The following is a 26,711-nucleotide window of genomic DNA, read 5'->3' as shown; positions in this document are numbered from 1 at the left end:
TACTTCCCCAGGGAGAGGCTTGAGCCCCCAGTAAGCTACTGCCACTTCACAAGGCGTTTACACCTAGAGCTATACCTAATGATGACAGCTGAAAAGTGAGGGACACTGACCTTTCTCAAGTGCATTTGTGCTTGGAAGTAATAATTAATTGTAAAAGATTCAGATCACCGTGCTGATGTCATTCGGCATGAAATCACCCTTCTCTTTATTAGGACCTGAATGATAGTCATTTTTTTCAGTCCTCAGGAGAGACACTAGGTAACTCTTGGTTTGCTGCCTGGCTTCACTGTTCCAGGGCAGCTCAAGCTCTTAGATCAGCAAGGATACATTCCAATTGGCCAACCACAGACTCTCGGCTCAGAGATAATATGAGCTAATTTAGTTCTTCATGATGATATGATAATACTCTTTCTCAGGGGTATGAAATGGAAATCAGTTCCCGTGTAAAATACCAAGAGGGAGGAAACCGTGGAACCGGAAAATAAGTTTGGCTCTTTGAAGTTAAATTTTGCTCTTTTTCTATAAACCCTAAAACTGTATTTGCATGAAGCTTGGATTAGGAATCAGCGGGAAAAGGTAAAGGCAAAAGAATGCCTGCAATTACCACTGTGACAGTTCTGCATTTTTCCCTGGAGGCCAGTGCAGAAGAAGAAGAAAATGGATGACAATTTGCTAATTATCCTGAAGTGTTTCAGAAGGGTCTGATTTTATGCTAAGGAACACAATTAAATTCTTGGAAATACTCTCTCCAACAAGAACTTCTCCCTGGGGAGCTTAAGAAGGAAAGAGAAAGGATTTAAGAGTGAATTTCTGTAAATTGTTCTTATAATCTCCATTCCTACCTTATAGGCTTTGAAAAAAGCAGAAGATAATTTGGGGAAAAATGAAAACATACATCTGTAGACAGTTTCTCAAATACTTTATAGAGACTTTAACCTTGCCTTTTAAATAAGATTCTGATTTACATTCAACGTCCCTTGCTTTCTTTGTCTTTCATCTCAAGCAATAAAAAAATAAACACAATATTTTACAAAGCTCTAACACAATATCCAAAATTTGCGTGCTCATCTATTCATCTAAAGTCTAAAATATTAGAGGAGTGTTTGTTCATTAAACAATGTTAGAGGAATTTTATGTTTACATTATTTTGTGATTTTAAAGATGGAATTCGTGCAAAGGATCGTTATTCACGTGACTATACAGGTGCTTCTCATTTCACAGCTGCTGCAATTTTTCTTCTGATCGTGACACCATTGTGGGTGCTTCCCTTAGACTTACTTTCATGTTCTCAATAATGTTTCTCCTTCAAAAGAAATATTTCATAGCTGGTGACTGCACTAGGTACCCTTGATGTGTAACATCTTTCCACTGAAAAATCTAAGAAAAACATTTTCACCTGGCTTAATTTTTACAAAGACATAATAAAAAAGTATTTTCAATTTGATTCAAGATTTATATAATTATTCATTTTATAGCTGTTCCTGTCAATGCCAAAAGTAAAGCTGGAAGTGAGGAGGAATATGGATTCGGGTTACTTCAGATTAATTTGTGGCACTGAAACGTGTGTACAAAACTAAGCGATTTAGACAGCCCTAGTTTTAGAACAGCTAAACAAAGAATATTGAAAAACCAAGAGAGACAGCTGGGTGACAGTGCAAACTAAAGCATTATGTACAGACTTTGACCAGACATGAACTAAGTCTGGATCAGACTATATCTATAGAAGCTAAATCTTCAGGTTGAAAATGTTCGTGAGGTGCCAGCTCTCTAGACATTCTTTTACCAGCTATACCTCCTACTGGGGATCTAAAGATTCGATTTCTTTTCATACTTTGTCCAAATTTAGGCTCAATCCAAGATTCTCGAACCTACTTTCTTACTCTGTATTGGCAGATTATTACATTTTTCTCCTCTTAGAAATGAAAGTCAAAGACACTGACAAGTTTAGGCTCAGTGTAAGACAGAAAAAGTTCTTATGTCAGCAACGGTTCTTGAGAGAATTGAATCACGTTCCTTAATTTAAAATGAAAAGTGGTTCATTTTGTACTGATCAATGCAACCTAGCAAGAAAATTGTTATTAGTTTTAATTATGTCATTTTTCTTATGAAAGATCAAGAAGGTAATCCAATAGTAATTCAATCACTTCTTCCCCTGACCCCTGAGCAATTAGCCTTTTTCTGACTCGGTTTTAGAAAGAAGTAAGCCAGTAAGGGTCAACCTCTAATCCTACAGTATTTCCATGGGAGAAACCCATTAAGTGAAGGCCTATTTCAAATAGATGGGAACGGGGGAGGGACCTAGGGGAAGGGGTGCCCTCAGAACTACTACATAATTTGTGAGGCTCAGTGCAAAATGAAAACACAGAGCATCTTGTTCAAAAATGTTAAGCATTTTAAAACAGTGATGGCAGACCCCTAAACCAAGTGCGGGGCTCTCCTGAGGGTGGGTCCTTTTGTGTCTGTGCAGACTGCACGCCCCTGTTTATACGGTATCTGGACACATATCTGAAACCAATCTTCCTACAGTTTAGGGTCTGTCATAGGGTCTGGCTCTGCGTGTAAAATTTCCTTCTCCAAATTCCACTCCCTCCTATCAAGGATATAAATCCTTTTCCACTCCCTCTTTTCTGCCTAATTACTTGGGCCTTAATTTGTTAAGAATTCAACATATACATTCACATGCAAATTTTAAGTGCCTCTCATTGCAGTGACCAGGAGCCAAATTCACATCTCAGATAACCCAATTGAAATTGGTGTTCAGCCCACATCCCTGGCTCTGCTTGAACCTCAGGGTGTTTCAGAATAACCCCACACTGAGTCATAAATGAGTAATTCAGTATTGCCAACTCCTCTTCCTTTCAAAACTCCAGTCAAATCAGGACTTATAAATTCGACTTGACACACTGATAAAGATTTTAGGGAAAAAAATATTGAGCAGGGCAATGGGAGCTTTTCTCAGCTCAGGTTAAACCAGCTTCATCTCATAAGAATACTGGCAATCAAATTTGTGCCTGCCTTTCTTAAAAATGTAATGAGAATGCAGAGAGAAGTATAATAAAAGGGATGGGGATTATTTATAAAAGTTTTAGAGTAAATCTTTCTGGGTCAGGAGATTTGCCCAGTGGGAAGAACTTAATACAGAAGCATAACTCTTTAGAGAGCTCCCGCTCCAGGGAATTTCCCCCACTCCCCCAACCAGTGGGAGCTTGAGGAAATGAAAAATTTCAAAGAGATGTTAGAAGTGGATGGGCAAAATCCAATTTGATCTCCACTGTAACGGTATTATACCATTTTTGCATTAAAGAATAATATCCATAATGTCAAGATTATGCCAAGTACTCTATAGAAGGCTGCAAACCTTGAGGCAGTCATCGCCGACTTGCTTCCAATTGTGCTTGGAACCACGCACACAGATACGCCAAGAAGTGCAGTGTCAGCAAAGCTTTGGGGCTGACAGTTTGGAAAAGTAGGCAGCTTTGTCCCACCTCAAAAATACAGAAACCACTTACATATGTGAGAAAAAATGTAGTTTAGAAGTTGAAGACTTTGTCTAGCAAAAGTGTGTGGGTATACTAAAAGTATGAAATAATCATTAATTTAGCTTCCTTGATCGAAAATATATATGTATATTGCATGTATATATGTGCATATATATATATACATGTATATATTTTTCAGTGTAGTGTGTATATTTTTTGAGAGAAGTCATATAGAGAGTTACTGAAAAAGTAAATAGACTTGCAGTCATAGAAAACAGACTTATTTTATGGTTACTAAAGGGGAAGGGGGGTTGAATAAATTAGGAGTTTGGGATTAACACATACATACCACTATACATAAAATAAGTAACTAACAAGGACCTACTGTGTAGCGCAGGGAACTATCCCTATCATGATATCTCTATCGTTATAGGTTATCTTCCAATAACCTATAACGGAAAAGAATCTGAAAAAGAATATATATATATGTATGTATATATATATAATTGAATCACTTTGCTGTGCACCTGAAACTAACGCAATATTGTAAATCAACTATACTTCAATAAATATTTAAAAAAAGACAGTTACTGAAAATGTGTAGATGTCCAGCAGAACATCCACATGTGAAACACAAATTTCGCTTTTGTACCAATTCATGCTGCTCCTATCCTTATATCCTTGCTTCTATCTATACAAAAAAATCAGAGACCTAACTGGAAGTAGGTTTTATCTACTAGCAGTTAGGTTTTTTCTCACATGTCAAATCTATTATAGTGGCTTCCCGGGGAGCTGTATTGAGAAGAATCATGTGTCTGTGTCTGAGATCATCAGGAAAGATTACACTGATTGATTAGTGATGTCTCTCATGGCCCACAGGGAAAGCTTTACTATAAATTTTTCACCTCTGTTCTGGACTTAACCAAGTTCGGGGAAATAGATGGAAGGGGATGGATTCATAGTTCAGGGCAGATGGAAGGCGTGTGGTGACCCTGGAGGTATATGATTTCCCTTCAAGAGTGATCCAGTGGCCACACCTTTGGGATTCACTGAAGTGTTCTCACTTAGGTCCTGAGTTACCTGGCTTCTCCCAGCTAATGAATGAGCATGGCTGGGGTACTAGAGCCAGATAGTTTCTACTCGATATGGGACTCTTCTAAGCAACAAACGTTGCCCTGAAGCTCTTCATTGGCCTGGCCTAGACTTTCTTGGAGATACACTGCAGTCTGAGACTCTTCTTACCCAGTCCTTCCTTTTCTTCCTCCTTTGACAAGCATCATACCTGAGTGTCATCCGAGAGCTCTCTCTGTCTACTTCTGTCTCTCTCTCCTCTCTCTCCCCTTCAGCCTTCACAGGAATTGTCTCAATTGACATCCTGCACTTCTAATTCTGCCTACAGCATCTTATTCTCAGAAAACAAGAACTGACACACTTGGGATAAAAATTAACCCTACACTTGGCCGAGTAGCTAAGTGTAAAATCTATTCCCTTCCTCTCTTCCCCATTTCAATAAAATTTAAGTAACCTTGATATCAGTTGATGTATAGTTTAACACAGAGGCTCCTCTATACAAAACTTTCATGGAAACAAACAAAACTATGTGCTCAAGCAATACACTGCTTCGTCAGTGTGCTAATAGTCCAATAGTGTGGGATGACTTTGGGCTTAAGGACCATGGATTTGTGTACATCTTACCCAACCTGATTGTTTGTGAGTGGTGAAGCTTCTTCAATGATTAGAGTGAGTGCAGAAAAAGGAAACAGGATCTATCTTTCACTCCCAGTTAGTTCCTGACATTAAGCTTGGAGTTTTATCTGTATTTATTGTGACAGAAATCATTTCTGTATCTCTTATTGTTGGCTTAGGGGGCCTCGGTTTTGAATCTGATAAAGTATCTTGTATTTTTTAGCATGATTTATACCTGAATATATATTATATAAACCTAGTCCTTATAATCATGTAATCACTAAAAATCAACATTGGGCCGACAAGTCTAATCAACTCCAAATAGACAAGTTAACATTAACTCAGTGGATAGCACAGAAGCTGTCATTTCTTCTTTATTTTCCATGCTCACACTTCTCCATTACTGGCCTTATTATTTATTAGGCTGGCTAAAGATGGAAGGGAATTTCCCACTTGGGTTATTTTTCCTGCTGTGATATGTCTTCTTGTGCTTGGCCTATAGTCAGCTTGATTCCCACCCTTCCTTCAAGAACCTGTAGGTCTTGCCTCTCACTCCAACAATACAAACCTATGTGATCTGTTCCGATTACACTACAAGCTCTATTTCTGTATATATAAGCGTAGCTCTGAAATGACAAAGTCAAACCCATTGTGTTCAGTCAGTTCTTTAAACTATGAGTTCAAGGTATTGGCAATGTATTCTTCTGCAGAATACATTGATTTTATAAAGGGACATTGGCTATGTATGCACTTTAAACAGCAAAGACTTTTCGCTGTATTTGATATAGGATATATATTTTAATCTAAATATTCATGAGTATTACGGATTGCTTCTCTTTACACTTTGTTCCTCGATGTTTACAGTCTTATAAAAATCTCAAGCAAGGATACTGAAGGAGAGGCACCCTGAGAAAAAAGCTAGCAAACAGTATCAAGAGAGAAAGCTTAGTCTCTTCTAAATTTCAACAGATTACTTCAGATCTGCTAAAGAAAAAATGTCTAACTTAGGCACATGTGTTATAGAAAGATGAAGGAATAACTTCACCTTCTAGTGAGACAGCTTAATGATCCATTTCTTAGGTAACAGCAGGATATTTTCCTGTTAGGATTTTAAAAGCCTCTTCTACTTGGTGAGTCAGGGTCTTAATAGTGTTGGCTGTTTTTTAAATTAGTCTAATTAAATATGTAAGATGTGATGTCAGGCAAAAAAAAAATAAATAAATAAAAAATAAAAGCCTCTTCTTTCTTTTTCTAGTGAATGATTTTTTTTTTTCATTCCTCCCATATTATTTCAGTTCACTGCAGATTCTTCTGAAATGCTTTTCATAGGATTGAATCTCAATCTGCTTCTGGTGAATCCATCTAAGAAATCAGAAAATAATGAACCTCTATAAGCTTGGTTTCAGATCATATTTTTGGACTCATCACTAATGTAAAGAATACTGGTTAGAGATTAAAAGGATCAGACAGGTTCCTGGGTAAGAGTTGACTTTGCTTTGTAATTAAAGCACAGATAACAGTTTCTATAGGAAAAAAAAAAAAAACAAACTTGGGTAGTTTTGTTCTCTATCTATAACGCACTTCTGGAATTTTGATTTATCTATCCATATTCATTTGATGAGGCCTCCATTTAAGGGTAGATACATCATTTTTTAGGCCACACAATTTTTGAACATTTTTATTTAATTTGACCATGACAATTTAATTTTTAAGCTAGTTGAATTCAACTGTGAAAATCTATAGTCATTATTTAGTTCAATTTATTAGCAGAAGTTTAATTCTACAGGGAAATACATCTCTAGGATATGTATGATTAAAAAGGATATCAGCAAATTAAGTAAGTCTGAGATGCAGTCCTTAAAGCTTTTGGTTTCAAAAATATGGAAATATATGGTCATCCATTAAACCAATAATGAAAGCTACCTAAAAGCATAGAGTGTCTATTTCAGCTATCAATATCATGCACAATCTTTCCTTAGTCTAAAGGAATGAATGGTAAAATGAATGCTTTGATATGATTCTTTTGCTGTTAGAGTCATATAGAATCTATTAGGTTCCGCATACAAAACAGAATGTCCTTACAGTCAAAAGGCTGCTTTTTTACTTCACAGAGAATTGAAATTGCAGATCTCAACAGCAAACTCCATGCTCACCTTCTTTACTGGGTTGCAACTTGTCCAAGGTTTTAGCTCCTCATTCCTGGTTCTCTGCTTTGGGTTCATACCCAGTTTCATCCATCTGCCAATGTATGATCTTGAGTAAGTTCGTTCCCCTCTCTAAGCTTAAGATTCCCTATCCATAAATGGCATTAAAATGCCAACCTCAGATATAGAGAGAGTGATTTTTTTAAAAAAACTGCCTAAAGTGTTTAGCAAAGTCACCAATAAGATTCTTTTTTAAATAAATTTATTTATTTATTTATTTATTTATCTATCTATCTTTGGCTGTATTGGGTCTTCGTTGCTGCGCGCGGTCTTTCTCTAGTTGTGGTGAGCGGGGGCTACTCTTTGTTGTGGTGCACAGGCTTCTCATTGCAGTGGTTTCTCTTGTTGCGGAGCACGGGCTCTAGGCATGCGGGCTTCAGTAGTTGTGGCACACGGGCTCAGTAGTTGTGGCTCATGGGCTCTAGAACGCAGGCTCAGTAGTTGTGGCACACGGGCTTAGTTGCTCTGCGGCATGTGGGATCTTCCCGGACCAGGGCTCGAACCCACGCCCCCTGCATTAGCAGGTGGATTCTTAACCACTGCACCACCAGGAGAGTCCCACTAATACGATTTTTAAATGACACTGTTTTATACTTTTTTAAGCACAATAATCCACATATAGATACTGCCCTAGAGAAATAACCTAACATATAAAAAAGTGTTTCGTACAAAGACGTTCAGTGGTAATATTAACAGAAGTAAAAAACGCATAAAAGTGTGTAATTGCTAGAGAACTGTTAAAGACTGGTAAATAAAGGTAATTTTATGCAATCGTGGAAAATGATAGCCATAAGTTAATACATAAAAAAGCCAAGCACAGACTAAATTCATTGTATGATCAAAATATTTAAGATTATGAATGTCCAGAAAAAATATACCAATATTACATCACTGATTCTCTTAAGATGGTAGATTATAGCTGAATCAGAGGTATTGTTTCCTCTGTTTTTCAGAAGTTCTATAATGTAGTTATATGCTTTTTATGAGTAAAGATTTTACCAAGCACCTCACCATCATTCTTTGAGGCATGGAAGCCTGGGATGGTGAAAAGAGAAAGCTCTCTTCCCTGAACTGGCTTTACAGCTTTGGAGGTAGCTGTCGTGGAGGGAGCTTCAATATCAAGGTGACTGGGAGGCAGCCTTAATTGAGAAGGCCGAGGGTGAGGTCCAGGTTTAATCCTGAAACAGGTAGACCAGGTCAGAAGAGTTCTTCAATATTATTTCTACTTTTGGAAAAAAAAAGAAAGAAAAAATTCAAGTTTCTGTCAGCTTGCTCCATCACCATTATGAAAGCCCAAGAAGTCTTAAGTACTAAGAAGTGAGCACCTGAATTGTAAATCTTTGAGCAGCAATATTTCAGATGGGTACCTTGGGATTAGTTAATTTCACACATATAGCTTTAAAAAAATCTTCAACTACTCAGCAATTCTATCTATTTAGCTTCACCCAGCCTCTAACCTCTACCAACTCATGGTCCACGGTTATTAGCCCCAAGTAGCTAGTTTTTCCACTTTGCTTTTACATTTGGTCATCTCATTCCTAACTATCACCACTTCCTTCTTTTCACATCAATTTATTCCTTGCTCTTTTAAGTACACTTCAGGACCACTTGCCCTCTGCTGTCTGGAACCCCTATGCTACTGGAATACATTTATTTGAAAAAGATTTAGGAAACTCATTTCTCCCTAACTTCTAATAATTTTTGAAATGAACATTCTCCCCACCCTCAGTTCTGATGCATCAAAAAAATTAAGGGATATAGCCCTTCTTCCCACCTGCTATTTCCAGATGTTTGTTTTGCTTCCTTTGACTTACAACTTTTCTCTTCAACTTCAAAATATTCTTATCACTGTTAAGGATTCTCCTTGTGCAAAAGCCAGGGCTAGGACAGTCATTCCTTCTCAACATTTTGTATTTATTTCATTCTTCTTCTTAGAATTTTTGGCAGCAAACTTAAAAAGGAATTATGAGATCCAAACAACATTTAAAAGAAAACATGTATTACAAAGCAATCACCACCACAGTACTAAAGCATTTCCAGTCTTTATAAAAGCATCCACTGCTAATGGCCCATTTACTGGATCACCCTTCAGAACCGTATTATTGTTGGAATAGAAGGGTTTAGTCCCAGGCTGAGTTATTTTCCTCTTCATAAGATAATAAGGCAAAGTTGTAAAATTTGCCGGAAAACAAGATCTTTCATTGGTGACCATCTGATGTCACACTGGGACTTTTCCAAACTATTTTTCTGTAGCAGGTCTCCTAGACTGAGCTGTTCAAAGTTCTGTGTCACACGTTAGGATGTAGATTCATTTCAGCACAACTTTTACCCGTTAATCAAAATATGGAGATATTTGAGGATGACATTAGCCAGATGGCAGAATAGGAAGCCCCAGATCCTTCCACAGAGACACCGATCCAATAACAACACACAGACCAATTCCCTTTGTGAGAAATCCAGAAAACAGTTAAGAGGCACCTGCACCCCAGGTGAGTGTGAAACAAGCCACATCAATTCCAGCAGGAAAATTCATGGCCCCCACTTACCATAGTCCCTCCCACAAGCTCAGCGCAGCACTTTTGGGAAAAAACTCTCAGCTCCTGGTTTCTCCATGGGGAAGGAAACAAGACTAAAACATACATCCAACGTGCAGACTTTTCAGGGGGCTGCCCAAGAAGCTGGTTTCTGTCTTGCCTGAATCTAAGAGCTGAAAGGAAAGGGTGTCATGCTGGGAAGCTAAGAATAAAGGTATCGACTAACACCCACTCACCCACTATAGCTCCTGCCCCTGGTTCACTGTGGAGGATCAGGGGGAAAAAAACCAACTCCCAGCTTCTCCCTGGAGAGAAAGAGTTAGAACACGTGTTCTGACTTTTTTGGGGGACTGCCCAAGGGACTAATTTCTGTCTCTCCCAGTTCAAAGAATTGATGTGACCTGGCATACTGTAGAAGCCTAGGGACCACTGAGAACAAAAAGCTGGGCAGCTTGCAGCAGCTCCAGAAAACCCGCATTAAAGGTAAATGTATAGACAAATATAGAATATTGTACTACTGTAACTGCAGTACTGTAGACAGACACCAGAGGGATCAAGAGATTATGAGCTCCTGAAAAAGAAATCAGCAAACCCCTCGAATTGGAAATTTACATGCACAAGTCCAGAGGAAACACATCCATTTCCACTGCAGCATTATTCACAATAGCCAAGATATGGAAACAACCTACATGTCAGTAGAGAGATGAATGGACAAACAAAACATTGCATAGACAAACACTGGAGTATTATTCGGCCTCAAGAAGAAAGAAAGAAATCTTGTCATATAATACAACATGGTGAAACTCGAGGACATTTTACTAAGTGAAATAAGCCAGTCACAGACAGATACTGCATGACTGCACTTATATGAGGTACTATCTATGGTAGTCAAACTCATGGAAGAAGAAAGTAGAATGGTGGTTGCCAGGTGCTGAGGGGAGGGAGAAATGGAGAGTTACTGTTCAGTGGTGCTATGGACTGAATTTCTTCCCCCCCCCTAAATTCATATGGTGAAGCCCTAATCCCCTATGTGACTGTATTAGAGGTAGGACTTTTAAGCAGGTGATTAAGGTTAAATGAGGGCATTAGAGTAGAGCCCTAATCCGATGGGATTAGTGCCCTCTAAGAAGAGACACCAGAGAGTTTGCTCTGTCTCTGTCTCTCTCTGCCCTTCCCCCGAGAAAAAGAAGTCATATGAGCACAGAGCAAGATGGTAACCACCTATAAGCCAGGAATGAAGTCCTCACCAGAAACCCACAATGCTTTGCTCCCTGTTCTTGGACTCCCAGCCTCTGCAACTATGAGAAAATAAATGTCTGCTGTTCAAGCCATCCAGTCGAATGTATTTTGTTACAGAAGCCTGAACTGACTAATACAAATGGGGGTAGAGTTTCAGTCATGCAAGATGAACAAGTTCTAGAAATCTACTGTACCAAAATGTGCATGTAGTTAACAACATTATACAGTATACTTAAACATTTGTTAAGAGGGGAGAGCTCATGTTAGGTGTTTTTTTACCCAGTTTTTAAAATGTAGTGGTATTTCTATAAAGCCTGATGTTGCCCCAACATGTTCCCTTTCTTTAAGCCCTTGTCCTTTTCCTAAACACAACAGTTTAAGCCTTTTTACCACCTTCCAGCCCAGGTTTTATCAATTATCCCCTACATTTTGTCATTATTACTTATATTTTATTTTATTGTTTTTGTATCACCTTTATTTACTTTTCACTTCTAAATATTAATTAGAAGTAATAGAAACACATGGCATAAAATCCAAAAGATACAAAAGAGTATACAGTAAAACCTAAGTCTTCTCCTGCCTCTGTTCTCTGTCTTTCAGCCACCAACTGTCTTCTCAGAGACAACCCCCTGTTTCTTGTACAGTCTTCCAGAAGGAGTCTATGTATAGACAAGCATAAATATATTTTTCCAGACTAATGATAACATATTAAACACAGTGTTTTGCACCATCTTCTTTTCATTTAAAACCTTGCTTTGGAGCTTATTCTATATAAGTACATATAGGTCTATCTCATTTTGTTAAAGACCAACATTAAAAGACCTCATTCTTTTTTTGTTCTTGTTTTTTGAACGAAACATTTTTATTCTACTGAAATAGCCACTCTTTGCACCGGGTTTGATATGAGAGAATAGGCAAAAATTTCTTCAAAGTGTCCTCAGAGACATGAACCGTATCCTTTTATAAATAAGGAATCATGAGAAAAATATTGCAATTAGTCTTTATTTTTTCAGCCTCTTACACTCACAGCCACCTTCACCTATATTGTTAACAGCAAATGTGATTATGGATAGTGTGAAATAGAAGAAATAACTATTTAGATGCCTTTCTCTGTGGACACTGACCTATATCTCAAATGACCTTGTGTCTCCTGGTTTTCCTTGTCCAGAAATCTCAAGGACAGCCGTGGCCTCTGACCCAAGCAGGGTCTGATCCCAGATCACTCTGGCAGGACTCAGGGAAAAGACCTCATTCTTTTATAGACCAAGGTACATCTATAACAGTGGTTCTGAGACTAAGCTCTGAGTTCAAATCCCAGATCTACCATTTACTAACTGTATTACCCTGGGCAAGTTACTTACCTCTCTGTGCCTCAGTTTCTTCGTCTATAAAAGGAGGATAATAGTCATCTGAGCTCACAGCTTTACTGAGAGGAAATAAAATAATACAAATAAAACACTTCAAATGGTGTCAGATTGTAAGCACTCAGCATTTTTCTGTTATATCTATCCCTTTCCCTATTGAAAGACATTAAGTTATTTCCAATATTTTGATGTTATAAAGAATTCTATAATAAGTATTCTCATATAAAGTCATTCTGTACTTATGGAAGAATATCTGTAGGATCATTTCTGAAAGTAGAAATTTCTAGGTCAAATGGAACATTCATTTTATATATTCCTACATATTGTCAAGCCACCCTCCGTTCAGACTATAATAATTTATTCTCTACCCCCAGTTGTATGCCTCTTTCCTCTCACCATTGCCAACGTGACGGTTAAAAAATGATATTGCAGCATAATTCTAACTTCAATTACCTTTTTATGTTAAGCATTTTTTCATGTGTTTAAGAGCCTTCTGCATTTCCCTTGCTCTTTTTTTTAGGATCAGTTCATTCATATAATTGCCCCATTTTTTATTCCTTTCCTTCATGTAACTATCACATTTTGCTAAAGAGTAAGTGGCCAGTGCAGAACCTCTGACTCACTTCCCTTTCCATTGAAATTGCAACCTCTGCCTCTGCTTTGCTCAAAAGCTGCTCCCAGGAAGTCACCAGTGACCTCCTAATTACTCCATTTAATCGTGTCTTCTCAGTCAGAATTCTTATTCTTTCTGCAGTTTAGAATGCGCTTGCCTATACCCCTTCCTGGGGCGTTCAGGGGACTTCTGGATCACACACCTCTCCTCCTCCTTGGAGCCCCCCACCTGCTTTCCAGTTCTCTGAGGGTGACCATGAGGGGCCACCTGCCAGTTAAGGCTAAGGGTCACCATATAACTTATCATCCAAACCAGGATACTTTTTAGACTAAAAAAGGTGCTTTTAATAATCATTCCAGGGCCATAATTATAAACAGAAGGATCTGTTTATAACCAGGACATGTGCTGACTCTAACCAAGCCTCTTAACCATCTTTCTGTCAACTGGTTTCTTCCTTCTCGAGTATCAGAGCTTTCCTTTACAGCTTTGGTGATTCAGTTTTGCCACGTATTTCTGGGACTTGCATTCTGCTAAGATGAGGTGAGGAGTAAAGTCAATTCATCCCAGTATCTTGCTTCCGTGCTGTAACTCAAATCAAACATTGAATCACTTGGAATTTTAAGAATTGTTCTCCTAAGAACTTTGGGAGTATCAGGGAGAGGAAAGCATACCTGTGTCTGAAACAGTGACCCAGTAGCTAAGTGAACAACTTCAGATGAAGCATGCAGCTAGGGTAGATGAGCTGAGCTCTTAAAATTGGATACTCAAGGGCACTCTGGAAACTCAAAGTGGCCGCATCTTTCCAACAGATGACATGTTTCATTTTAAGCCATCTGAAGACACTTGTATTGTGATTGCTCATCTATCAAAACCACTGCAGTTGTTTTAAATTTTCTTGAACAAAAACACTGGAAGGGATTCGCCCTCTGTCCAGACAAGGAGACACTCCTGTAACAGGCGGCAGAAGGTGGACCTCTGACGGGCACGCAGCACCATGGACATTGAACTCCTCCTACAGGCAGGCAGCCCGTCCATCCTCCAGACCTATGAGTGATGCGGCTGCTTGGGAGGTTTTGTGCAGGCTGGAGAGGAGCTGCACCAATCTGTCTCTACCTCACCTCTTTCTACATCCATATATAAACCTGGCTTATGGGGATAACCTTGTGTTCTTTGCATAGTTCATAATAGGGATTTTTGTGGCTAGAGGCAGAAAGGTGTGCTATAAAGGCTATGCTTGTGGAACAGGAATCCAGAAGGTGGACAGCAATTCCACTTTATAAATAAATTTTATGGGGGGGGCAATGTAGGGCCTCTGGCTGTAAGCCAGTTTCCTCACCCTAATATAAAATCCTTCACAGATACCAGCCTAAGGGCAGGAGAGGTCAGAGGAAATAAATGGAGACAGAGGAAATAAACCTTCAAATACAAAGTTGATTGTCTCAAGATATAAGGTCAGGTCCCTCTATAGTTTGGTGTAAATCAAAATCCTCATTTACTCATATGCAATGAGAATCTCGCAGACATCAGGCACACGGGCTTGTCAGCAGACCAGGAAAGAGGGGTCTGGAAATTGTAACAGAGAAGAGCAAACCTGACCCCATATTGGATTCATTCCTTTGGCTGTGACCCTTGAGCTCTGTTGCTTGTGCTTAGTCATGCTGGCTCTGCTAGACTACCTTACACACCTTCTATCTTTGCTCTTTTTAATCTGTATCCTTTCACAATAATAAACTATAACTATGAGTATAACAACATCTGAGTTCTCTGAGTCCTTCTAGCAAATCACTGAACCTGAGGGTAGCCCGGGACCCCCAGCACAATACTTCTTAGTGGCTTATTTAGAATTAGGGGGAAACCTAAAAGCATCCAGGTTACCCAAAGTGTGGTAAATGGACATGCGAAATAATCACAGTAATTAGCATTGTATTGATAATTTATAGTTTACAACATGCTCTCTTTTGATCCCCCCAAAACTCTAGGAAGTGGGTATTCGCCTCATTTTTTTTAGATAAAAGACTGTACTAGTTATTTATTACTGTATAAAAAATTACCTCAAAACTTATTGCATTGAAACAACAAACAAGTATTATCTCACTGTTTCTGAGAGTCAGGAATCCCACAGCGGCTTAGCTGGATGATCGTGACTCAGGATCTTCCACAAGGTTTCAGTCACCTGAGGCTGCACTGCGCTGTAAAGCTTTGATTGGAATTCCAGGCTCTGCTTTGGAGAAGACTCACTCTAATGGCTCTTGGCTGGAGCCCTCCGATCCCTGGTGGCTATTGTCTGGAAGTCTAAAGTTTCTTGCCATGTAGGCTTCTCCACAGAATTGTCTGAGTATCCTCAAAACAAGGAAGAAGGTTTCTCCCAAAGCACTCACTGCCTAAGGCAGAAGCCACCGTCTTTATAAGCTAATCTTGAAAGTGACCTAACATCATTACTGCCATACACCATTGGTCACACAGACGAAACCTGGTTCAGTGAGGGAGGGGATTACACAAGGGCTCATCTTGGGGTCATCTTGGAGGCTGACTACCACAGGAAGTGAGAATTTAGCTTACAAGTGTTAAGATCACACTGTGAGAGGCAGAGCCAGAAATTGAATTCCTGTCTTTTGACTCTAAATCCTTGGAGGTTCTCCCACAATTGACCTATAAACGTTCCCTTTGGCTATAGGGAAAGAGAAGTAGATGAAAAGCTAATTTAATCCTTGCATCACAATTCTCAGTGAATGTTACTATCTCGTTTTATAGATCAAAAGAAAGGTTCAGAAAAGTTACATTTTTCTTTTCCATATTCTATTATTCTAAATTACCTCCGTATCATGCTGCAAGAGCAAAATGTAAAATAAATCACCCATCTTGTTCCTTCATTTCTGTACTTGTTATTTTTTACCTAATTTGAAATATCAGTGATTGTACTACTAGGAAAAAAGAATGCTGCTGATAAAATAATGAAAAAATGCTTTAATGAATGTCCTGCACAATTCATGAATTAGTCGCGCTAGACTCTCATTGCCTTGAAATTTCTTTCATCTCTTCTGAGGGACTTGTCAATTTCTTCCGACTTCAGTTACACTGCTTAGAATCTAATAGACAATCCTTTTGCACATATCTCATTAGGAAAATATAATACAGCTTCATTATTTGTCAGTATTTTATTTTTTAAATCCTTGGTTGTTGCTCTGCAAAAAAAAATCTATAATTTAGTTATTCCACCAGCAATGAATATTTGTGTCACTGAGAGAAAATTTGTTTCTTGCTGTACTGTTTCTGTCTCTTTCTGCTTACATACCAACTTTCCATTCAATACCAATTATACTTCACCTGCAGTAGGATACAATGTACGTATCAGTAAGTTAATGCAAGTGATGACAAAAAAGAACAGTTATGACCAAGTTGTGCACACCCACCTGGCTGGGAATAATGGTAAGATACCATTGATTCTATATGTTGTTTCTAATATGTTGAAATATGAAAACCTGTCTTAGAATCAATGAAATTCTATTTTTGTCCAAGTTTTACTCCAACAATGATTGCTGGAACACAGCCATTAATTTCAAGGTGCAATTCAATCTAACTAAAACCAAATCACACCTCTTTTACCTCACTTATCATATCCTCAAGCAAATTTTACGTTACATTATGTTTAGTGTCTCTCAAGAATAAGTGAGAAATCAATTCAAAATACTACATTTGAAGTTTAAAAGAGAGTTAGAGAGTCAGCCATCAAAATAGTTTATTTCAACATGCCCTGGACCTCCACTGACAGAGTCTGACAAGGCTTATTTGGATAAAATGAAAAATAGAAACAATTGTCTTTGCAAACCAAGAGCTTGTGAATCTCCTCTAACCAGCGATGTCAATAAATGAGAGTAAATGCTCAGAAAAACCTCAAGAATGTTTTCTGAGAACTAATGGAGTGAGATGGGTTGAGAGGCAAATGCCATGTGTAGTTATGTCACCCTGATAGAGTCACAACACTTAGGAGACATCTTTCATTTATTCTACAAGCATTTGCAGTTCAGCTGTGTACATTTTAGACACAATTTGTATTCGTTTTCTATTTGCTGCCATAACGAATTACCACAAGGTAACTGGCTTAGAACAACACAAATTTGTATCTTACAATTCCGGAGATCAGAGTCTGGCACAGATGTCGCTGGGCTAACATCAAGGTGTCAGCAGGCCTGTGTTGCTTTCTGGTGGCTTGAGGGGAGAATAGATGCCCTTGCTTCTTCTCTCTCCTAGAGGTCACCTACATTCCCTGGTTCACAGTTTCCTTCTCCATCTTCAAAGCCGCCAGTATTTCATCTGCCTCTGCCTGTGCCTTTCTGCCATAGTCATATCTGTCTCTGACTCTCCTCTTTCATCTCCGTCGTCCATTTTTAAGGACTCATATGATTACATTGGGCCCATTATATAATCCAGGACCTATTATATTTCAGGTCCCGTTTAAAGGTCAGCTGATTAGCAACCTTAATTCTCCTTTTCAATATAACCCAACATATTCACAGGTTCAGGGGTTTCACATGCTTATCTTTGGGGGGGCCATTATTCTGCCTAACAAACATACTACTTTTGCTCTTAAGGTTGCCTATGATTTAATTTACAAAGTCATCTCAAAAGTTTCAAACTTATCTTAGAGTGCTAGAGATTTTAGGCTCATTTACTTCACCAAGTGTATTTTTAGCACTCACTACTGTTTTCATGAAAGACCACCAGACTGTCTTAAGATAGAGCAGTTTCTTTCCTGTTATGGACTTTCTGGGGAAAAAAATCACTTCACTTCTCTGAATCATATTTTCCTGTGCATGACATGTGGATAGTTGTACATTTCCTACTTATCTCATGCAGTTATGATAGGATGAGCAAATATAGGTAACATATCATATTGTCATTGCTATAAGACAGCATGTCTGTTAAAGTAGTAATAATTTAAATGTTCCAATTTAACCACTAGTTTCTTACCTCAGAGCTTCAAGATACTAAATGTTATAGGAGTTAAAGGCTCATGAGAAAATGTCTCCTGTGTTTTCAAAGAATGAACTATTGGATAAACACAACATTTCGTTTATGTGGAAAATGTTTTTAGAGAGCCCTAAAACTCCTGGAATCCCCATGGTGCTTCATTTCAGAGGATCGGGTTTAAAATAGACTGTCTGTATTACAGATGTAAATTGTGTGACAGCTATGATTGGCTACATCTTCCACTTTCTGCAGGTGGCACTTTTTTTTCCCCTTTCCATACCGACAATTGTATCAAGGAAGGAGACCTGTTTAAGTGCGAGGGTGAACACAGGTGGGCCAGGGCCTACGGTCCTCAACTTAAGGGCACACTTTCATTTTCAATGCAATTAGCTATCTAATTGAGCATCCAAATTTAGCAGTGCATTTGCATGTGCAATTAATTATGATTTAAAGCACTCTCAGTTAATGATTTCTTTTCCATTATCTACAAATGTAATTACTGAAGGATGGATTGAGTTTGGAAATCATTTGGGAAACTGTTTTTGCACCGCTGGGGCCCAATGCTGTAAGTGGTAACAGTGAAAATCAGAATACCACACCCACAGGCATAAAGCTGAAAAGGGAGTTATTTAAGGGGAGGGCTGTAGGACAGGACCAGATTGCTGATTTGAGTGTATGGTAATCTTTTTCTTGCTTACGGGAATTAAATTATAGTCACCACATGATTTCACTCAGACAGAAAAGAGATAAACCCTGGTTTTGCAAAAGTAGATTTTAGACGGAAAAACCCTCACATTAAAAACAAAGAAAATCTAAAAGGAGACAATACCTAAATAATTTTTCAAATATCGCAAAATTAATTTCTAACTCATCCTAGGAACATTTGTATAGTTTTCTTGATTAAAAGAAGTAAAAATATAACCTTAAAAAAACCGAGATAAAATTCAAATTAGGAGCCAATAAAAATTAACAGAGAGCAGATTGAAAGCCTAGTCATTGGGGAGAATATAAAAATTTTGAATAAGCAGATTGTGTACTTTCCATTGGCTGAACAATTAAAAAACTCTACTCTTGTTTCCTGAGGAAAAACATTAAGCATTTGCTCACCTGAGGTTTCTGTAAATATTTCACTGTAAACCTGATCACAGGTTTGCAGTGAAAGAAGGAATTTCAAGAACTATTACAGACTCCGAGTTCTTGTATTTCTGTCCCCAAAGAACACAAAGAGCCTGAAGGATGGAGAGACACTTGCTTGGGTTGATCTCCACAGAGCTGTGGAGCAGGGAGCCTGACCTCCTTTCTGGGAGCTGCTGCAGGGAAAGCAGTCAGGGAGAAAGGGAGGAGTACTTCATAGAGTGAGGGGAGGTGCGGAACGGTCAGGAAGATGGTGTGAAAGAAAGATTCTCACTTAATCATGATCTTATTAGGGTTTTAATTGTTTTAAATAAATTGTTTTACATAAATAAATGTATTTAAAATTTTATTTTTAAATTATGTTATTAAACTACTAATTTAAGAATTAAATTTTAAAACAATTGTTTAAAGTAAATGTTTTAATTATTTAAAATACAACATATATGTATATATATACACACATATATGAAAGAAAACCAAACAGAACAATAAAACAATAAGTAAAAGTCTTCCTTCTCACTCAGACTCCTGGTTCTTCTCCCCAAAGGTGACCACAGTTAACATTTCTCATGTACTCATCTACAAAATATATTACAGGTTAAAAATGTATACAAATTTTTGTTTCATACTATAATTAATCTCTGTTTGGCTCCTTGCTTGTTTTTTCATATTAAAGAAGCTTTGATTTCCTTGCATATTAAGACATCCAGGTCTACCTCCTTCTTTCTTATGGCTTCTTTAGAATACTGTTGAACAGGCGTAAAATGATAGATCTGACCATTCTCTTATGATGAACATCTGGGTGGGTCTAGTTTTGTCTTTTATATGCAATAGTTCAAAAAATGTTTATATAATAACCTTGGCATACTTTGGTGCGAATATATAGAGAAAAAATTTCAGAAATGAAATTGTTGTGTCATATATACATTTTAAATTCTAATAGGTATTGGCAAATGCACTTTTAAAATAGCAATATTTGGCATCACCAATAGTGTCTGAGAATTCTAATTTTCCCAACACTTTACCAATCTATTATCAATATTTTAAAACTCTCCCCAAGCTAATGAAGAAAAGAATATTGTGTTTCAATTTGCATTTTTGTAATTATTTTTTTTCATGTGCTTATATTGGCAATTTGGTATTTTTTTGTGAATGGCTTATTTGTATTTTTCTTTTTTTAAAAAACAATCTTTTCCTTATTGATTTGGAAATTCTGATATTCTGAACCTTAATCTATTTTCTGTTCTGTATGCTACAAATACTTTCCATTCTATTTTTGTCAGTTGGTTCTTGCTCATAAAATCTTGTGCTCTGAAATGCTAAGGTACCTCTAACTTTGTACTGTTCATTGTACTTAAAAATTATTTGCAGAAATGATTTGAGGTCTAGGAAAAGGAGGCTTTATCTGAAGAGGATTTACAAATGTTTTACAAAGTTCCCTGAAGGTGTTACTAGGCAGGACAGTTTTACACCAAGTTCAAGGCTTGAGTTTCCCATTCTCCCCAGACTATAAACGTTGGCTTACTTAAGAGGTCTGTCTTGCTTTTTACTGTGTAACAATTTATTATGGGGCAAGTCTACCCTAAAATATACATTACACTCCCCATCTTATGCAGACCCTGGGCTTTGACGTCTATTTTGCCTCCTTTAAACTTCATGGACCTAAACACAAAGTTTAAATTTTTAGAAATGGCAAACATTCATAAAGCAAAAAAACTTCTGGGTTCTGCCTTTATTTCTGGAATCCCTGCTTTGTCTTCCCTTCCAGTTTTTTTCTGATAATTTCTTACTAGGTGTCAATTATTTTATACTTTTCAAGAAGATTCATAAAGTAATTTATGCAGCTTTTTTAGCTGTAAGCAGTATGAGGTTTGTCTGAATAACTTTGTTTTCCACTACCTTAACTGAAAGTCCTCTGCTTTTATCATTATCAATTGTACCATTCTACTCAGAAAAGGATGGTGATTTTTCTGCTCCTTTTCTAGTGTTCTGAGCCTAAAACAAAGTGTACTTATTCTCAAGGTTTTTTTCCTTGTGAATGCATTTAGGTGTATGATTCTTCCTCTGAGTGCCCTTTTGGCTGCACCTACCGGTTTTGAGATGTAGTTAATTTTAAATACTCTGTGTGATACTATAACATAATGATGGATACATGTCATTATACGTTTGTCCAAACCCATAGAATGTACAATACCAAGAGTGAACCCTAGGGTAAATTATGGATTTGGGGTGATTATAAAGTGTTGATATAGGTTCAACAATCCTAACAAATGTAATACTCTGCTGGGAGATGTTAATAAGGGAGGAGGTTATGCACTTGTGGAAAGAGGGGGTATAGGGGAAATCTCTGTACCACTCTCTCATTTCTGCTGGGAATATATAACCGCTCTTAAAAAATAGCCTTTTCTAAAGCAAACAAACAAACAAACACTACCCAGGGTACACAGAAGTGAGAGGTGGATCTGATATTTGGAGTCTTTTGGTCACAAGGGCATTTGTTTTTGACAGCTCCTTGAGTCTAGAGCAAATATTAGCAAACTTTTTATGCAAAGCCCCGGGTAGTAGATATTTTAGCCTTAGAGAGCAGCATATAGTCTGTTGCATATTCTTTTTGGTTTTTTTACCACCCTTTAAAAATATTTTTTTAAAAATTTGGAAATAGTGGTGAGGATTTCACAACATTGTGAATATAATCAATGCCAGTGAATTGCACACTTAAATGGTTAATAAAAAGTGGACCAACTTTATAAAAGAGAAAACGCCTCTCTGCTCCTTCACCTCCTGCCATCTTGAAGCAGCTAACAGGGAAATCTCGGAAGGCAAGGGCTGAGGATGGTAGAGCAGTAAGATGGAAGAAAGAAGCCTGATGAGATCATCACTAGAAGACCTACCTGACAATCAGGACTACCCGTTGTGGATTTGACATGAGAAATAATTTTCTATCATTTAGGGGAAGTTATAAGTTTAATATGTATACTACTATAACTATATGGTATAATTATAACTGCACATATTACTGTAATTACAATTATGCATATATGCATCAAATAAATGAGAGCTAAAACAAAAGGAAATCCAGAATACACCTTTCAAGAGACTTGATCTTGCCATTGTCAAACTAGTGCCTAAATAAAAAAGGTTTAGTTTACAGTGTTGATTTTTATATCTGTAAGTTTTCTTCCCTGGGATGAGTTATTTAGCCTTTCTGAGCATCATGTTTTCAAGATTATAATGCCTACTTCTTAATGCTGTTTAAGGATTATAGAAAAACATCCCTTAAATTGTACGTGGTGCAAAACAGTCCCTCAATATGTGTTCCCTCCCTCTTACAGCTTTGGAGGCTGCCGTACTGTCAGCCAAGACCAAAATTACCACAGTAAAATAAGGAGAGAAACATTTCTTCATTCATGATGTCCTGGTGTAGTGTGATATAGAATCAATGCCACCAATACTTTTTTCCAAAATTAGAGGTGAATCAGAAATCTATCTTTATTAGTTCATTGTAGTTCACTATCTCACCTAAATTAGGTTAAAACTTTAATTTTCTAAAACAAATGAAGTGTAAACGTACAAGTGGAAATAAAATCCATACCTTAATAAAATATATTTCATTTAAATGTTCTTTCATTTCCTACTTACTCTCCAGGGCCTCTTAGGATACAGCCAAACTGGAACCCTTAATTATAAGTAGCCATGTGGAATTGCTTAATCAGTGCTGACTTACAACAGAATGCATAGACAAACCTTATTCTCATAATTACTTTCCAAATGAATTCCTAAGTATGTATATCTCAGTGTATCATGGAATCTTCCTTTTGATTTCTCTAGATAATATGAGTTAAACTGGTTAGAAATAGACCTACGTGCCTAAAGTATACAGACACATGTTTTTATGAGAAGTAAGAATTTATTTCTAACACAATATCTACCCTAGAGGTTTCCAAGCTCTCTAGAAACTCGTGAGCTTCATGAAGCCCTGGAATGAGGGCCACAGGGGTATAAATATGCCAAGATTATGGTGCCTTGAATCTAAAGAATCATATGTATTTTTAAAAAACTTTAAAGGATTTTGTAATGAAGAGATCTAAATGATGGTCTAACCAAGCAACAGTGAAGAAAAATATTTATGTAGTTTGATAACAGTCTCTATCTCTTGCTAGGTTTGTTGCCTCTAAATAGAGTTATCTGGCAGATGTTGAAAGGAACTGTTTTAGCTGGGTTAATTCCCCCCAGGGATGTTTACCTGAGTAAAGGAGAATACTGTTATTTCCACTCACTGATGGTTTCCTTTATATAAATACAACCTTTTGCTTAATACTATTTGCATTAGGCCAAACATGATTGTTAGGGTGTGCTTATTCATAATTAGGGAACTGATGTATTCAATTTATATCCCCAGGCTTGAGGAAAACCACACTCCTTAAATCTTTTAGTTCGTAACTAAAACCTTCTTAAGGCATAGGTATCTTACACATTTCTTTGATTCTTGACAGCAGTCCTGGTATTGAATTCCTTTCCAGTAGTGTTTTTATATTTTTTCATTGACTTCCATTTATCAGCGACATAAATAGACTATTCTTTAGGGAAAAAAAAAATGTGACTCAGACCAAGATTAAAGGCTTTATTCAGATGATAAGGATCAAGGAACACCTGAAGACGGGTAACTCCCCAAGTGGAAGCAGGTTGGAGTTTTAGAAGGTGAGGACAAGATTGGGACACCTGTCCCTGTGGTTTGGCTCTGGTGGCAGTTTTGTCTTTTAACTGCTGTGAAACTTAAAGTTGGAAGCTTTCTGAGTTTCGTGCTTCTGCTCAGGACTGTTTGTGGAATTCCATCCCAAAACCTGTCATAGCGGTACTCTCCCAGAATCGTTTTTGCAAGCCTTTCAGTTTGCTGGTTGAGCAAAAGATGAGGGGGAGTTTATGGAGGTAGCGAAAAACAAGAAAGGAAGAGATAAAAGAAAGAAAAAAGAAAAGAGACAAAGGAAAGATTGGGGACTTTCCATTATATCTGTTTTAATCCTTTTATATAATATAGAAAAGGAACATGCTTCATTCTATACATGTCTTCAGTCATACTTTCCCTTGTTTTTCTTATCCACAGTAAGAAGCAGGAAAAGATCCTTACCATGTGACATGTCTACATATCTACAGTGTGAACAAACTAGATAACTTTTCCAGTTACATTATCATGATTTCCTATTTTATCCTTCCTACAGACTACCCGTCTTTTGCGTTGTTCCTGAGGTCTCTTTTCTATCTTCTACTTAGAGTTATTGCCCTGATTTATCATATCACGCTTAGCTTTACACATTAGTTCTTCCCTTGAGAACATTGCTAGTACCTTGAAACTTCCATAGTCTCCCTTTTGACCTAGACTACTTTCTTAAGAACTTAGGAATTTAAAAGATCTCAGCAATGTTAGAGCATGACCTTAAAATACACATTTCAATGAGACATACCTTTTTAAATAGAAAATACTGCCTTTCCTACACATAGTAATATCTGCATAATTTACACTGATAATGTTAGAGTATCATACAAGTCCTTTGAAGCTTTCAACAATGATTGGGCCATCTACATTTAGAAGTTAAAAAAATTTTAACATAGCATATTTTTCATGCAAATGAAACATTTACAGCTTTGTAGGAATTCAAACACACAAAAACTATCTTGGAACTACTGATTAACATATTGTCCCTCTTTATTTCAATCTCCTTTCCAGAAAAATATGACTTACACGCAGGGGACCAAATGTGAATGAAAATCAAGAATTATGAATGTTATTTCTTTCTTTGGGATTCATAATTTATTGGAATTTTCTGTACCTTGAAAAACAAAAATCTCTGAGAGAAGATGCTTTGGCAATTTTTAAGCTTCTTATGCTAACAGAGATGCACATGCCATCCTTAAGGATTTATTTGTGATTAATTTATACTGTAAGCAATGAAAGTACCTTATCATAACATTAATTTAGATATAAATCATTATACTCTTCATTCCAGAGCACACATGTCTGACCATCAAGCAGATGGACCGAGCATTTTGTCAAAGTCCAATAACTATTCAGTCAATCAATTTATTCGCTTGATGGTTAACCTGACCAAGAAGGCTGTAAAACATTCATTTCACACCCTTAAAGTCATTCACAAGAAACTAATGGTTTATATATCCTATTTCAAGAGGGAGCCTTGAAATTTACACACCTGAAATGGAGAAAGAAGCAGCCTTTTGGTAATTGGAATGTAAACCTCAGATGCATGAAAGAAAACTATTTGTTGGGTCACAATATGCATCAGAGCCATGCCATGAAAGCCCATTATCTGCATTATCTTCTGTTCTCTTCTTTCCATTGTTTATAGCTTGACCTTGTGCTGCCATCCATTGAATTTTCATAAACGGAACTGAACAATGTTGGTATTGCCATCAAGGACGGGCATGGATGACCTAGAAAATGCAGGTAGTTGATGAGTGGGTAGAATAAGGAGTATATGCCTTCAGGAAAAATAAAACTATCTGCTATAAGTCAGTTCCTAAGGATTTGTGACAGTTAAATAATATCTGTAATAGTTAAATAATATTTATGATAGTTAAATAATCTTTTCAATTTCAGCCTACATTTTCCATACTCCAACTTAGAATTGCACATTCTTTCTGACTAAATGTTTTCCTGAGGTCCAATTGTTTGGAGTTCGTTAGTTTGAATTATGAAGACTGAAGGAAAGAATAAAATTTTTCTATTTCATTAGAGGGCACTGATTATATGACTACTGACATGAAAATAAACTGCTTCTCAATACTTAGAACTAGAACATAGTAAATAATACTATCAACGAGATTTATGTCTAGACCTTCAAAGATAGGGAATTTGGACTAGAAGCCCTAAAGTTTTATTTTGGTTTTAGTGACGAATGGAATTTTGGACCATTAGGTTGGACCTGTTTTAAGATCTCAATGATTTGCCAACAGCATCAAGCAGCAGTAAGACATCTTAGTGGTCTTTAATCACTACAGAAGGAAGGATAGAAGGAAGGACAGACAAAAGGAGAAAGGGAAGGAAGGAAAAAAGGGAGGGAGGGAGAGAGGAAGAAAGGAAGGGAGGAAGGAAGGAAGGGAAGGAGGGGGAAAAGGGGAAAGGAAGGAAGAAAAAGAGGGAAGGAGAGAGGTCAACATGCACAAATCAGCACCGTTCTCTAAACTATGGTTTTAATATTGAGCTTGCATAAATTCACAGAGGATAAACTTCCATAAGTTTACATCTCTGAAGGCAAAAGTATTCTTTCCATTCTCCACACTTCTCCAAGTAGAAACAGTGTAGCTCACCATGCAACTGCTCAAATACAGTTCCATGGACATGATGCCACGGGTTCAAGTGTCTCTAAGGCAAGCAAAGAACCTCCAGAATTTAAGAATCATCCCAGTTTCAAAGCACTTGCTCTTTGTTCTTGCATTTCTGTCCCCCATTCCAAATACACTTTAGTTCAGTGATAGAG

General features: G+C 37.4%; 1 long non-coding RNA gene across 1 annotated transcript; it reads right to left on the bottom strand.

Moving 5' to 3' along the window:
- Nucleotides 1–3,188: 3,188 nt before the first annotated feature.
- Nucleotides 3,189–7,560, bottom strand: LOC309660924. The gene is made up of 2 exons (XR_014263724.1): nt 6,402–7,560; nt 3,189–6,283 (listed from the first exon to the last, which is right to left on the bottom strand). It is a non-coding gene; the product is annotated as an uncharacterized lncRNA (long non-coding RNA).
- Between the last annotated feature and the right edge of the window lie 19,151 nt (nt 7,561–26,711).

This window comes from Balaenoptera physalus, assembly GCF_965194825.1.
Source record: "Balaenoptera physalus genome assembly, chromosome: 5".
NCBI lineage: Eukaryota > Metazoa > Chordata > Mammalia > Artiodactyla > Balaenopteridae > Balaenoptera > Balaenoptera physalus.
This window is presented reverse-complemented; position numbering and strand designations above follow the sequence as displayed.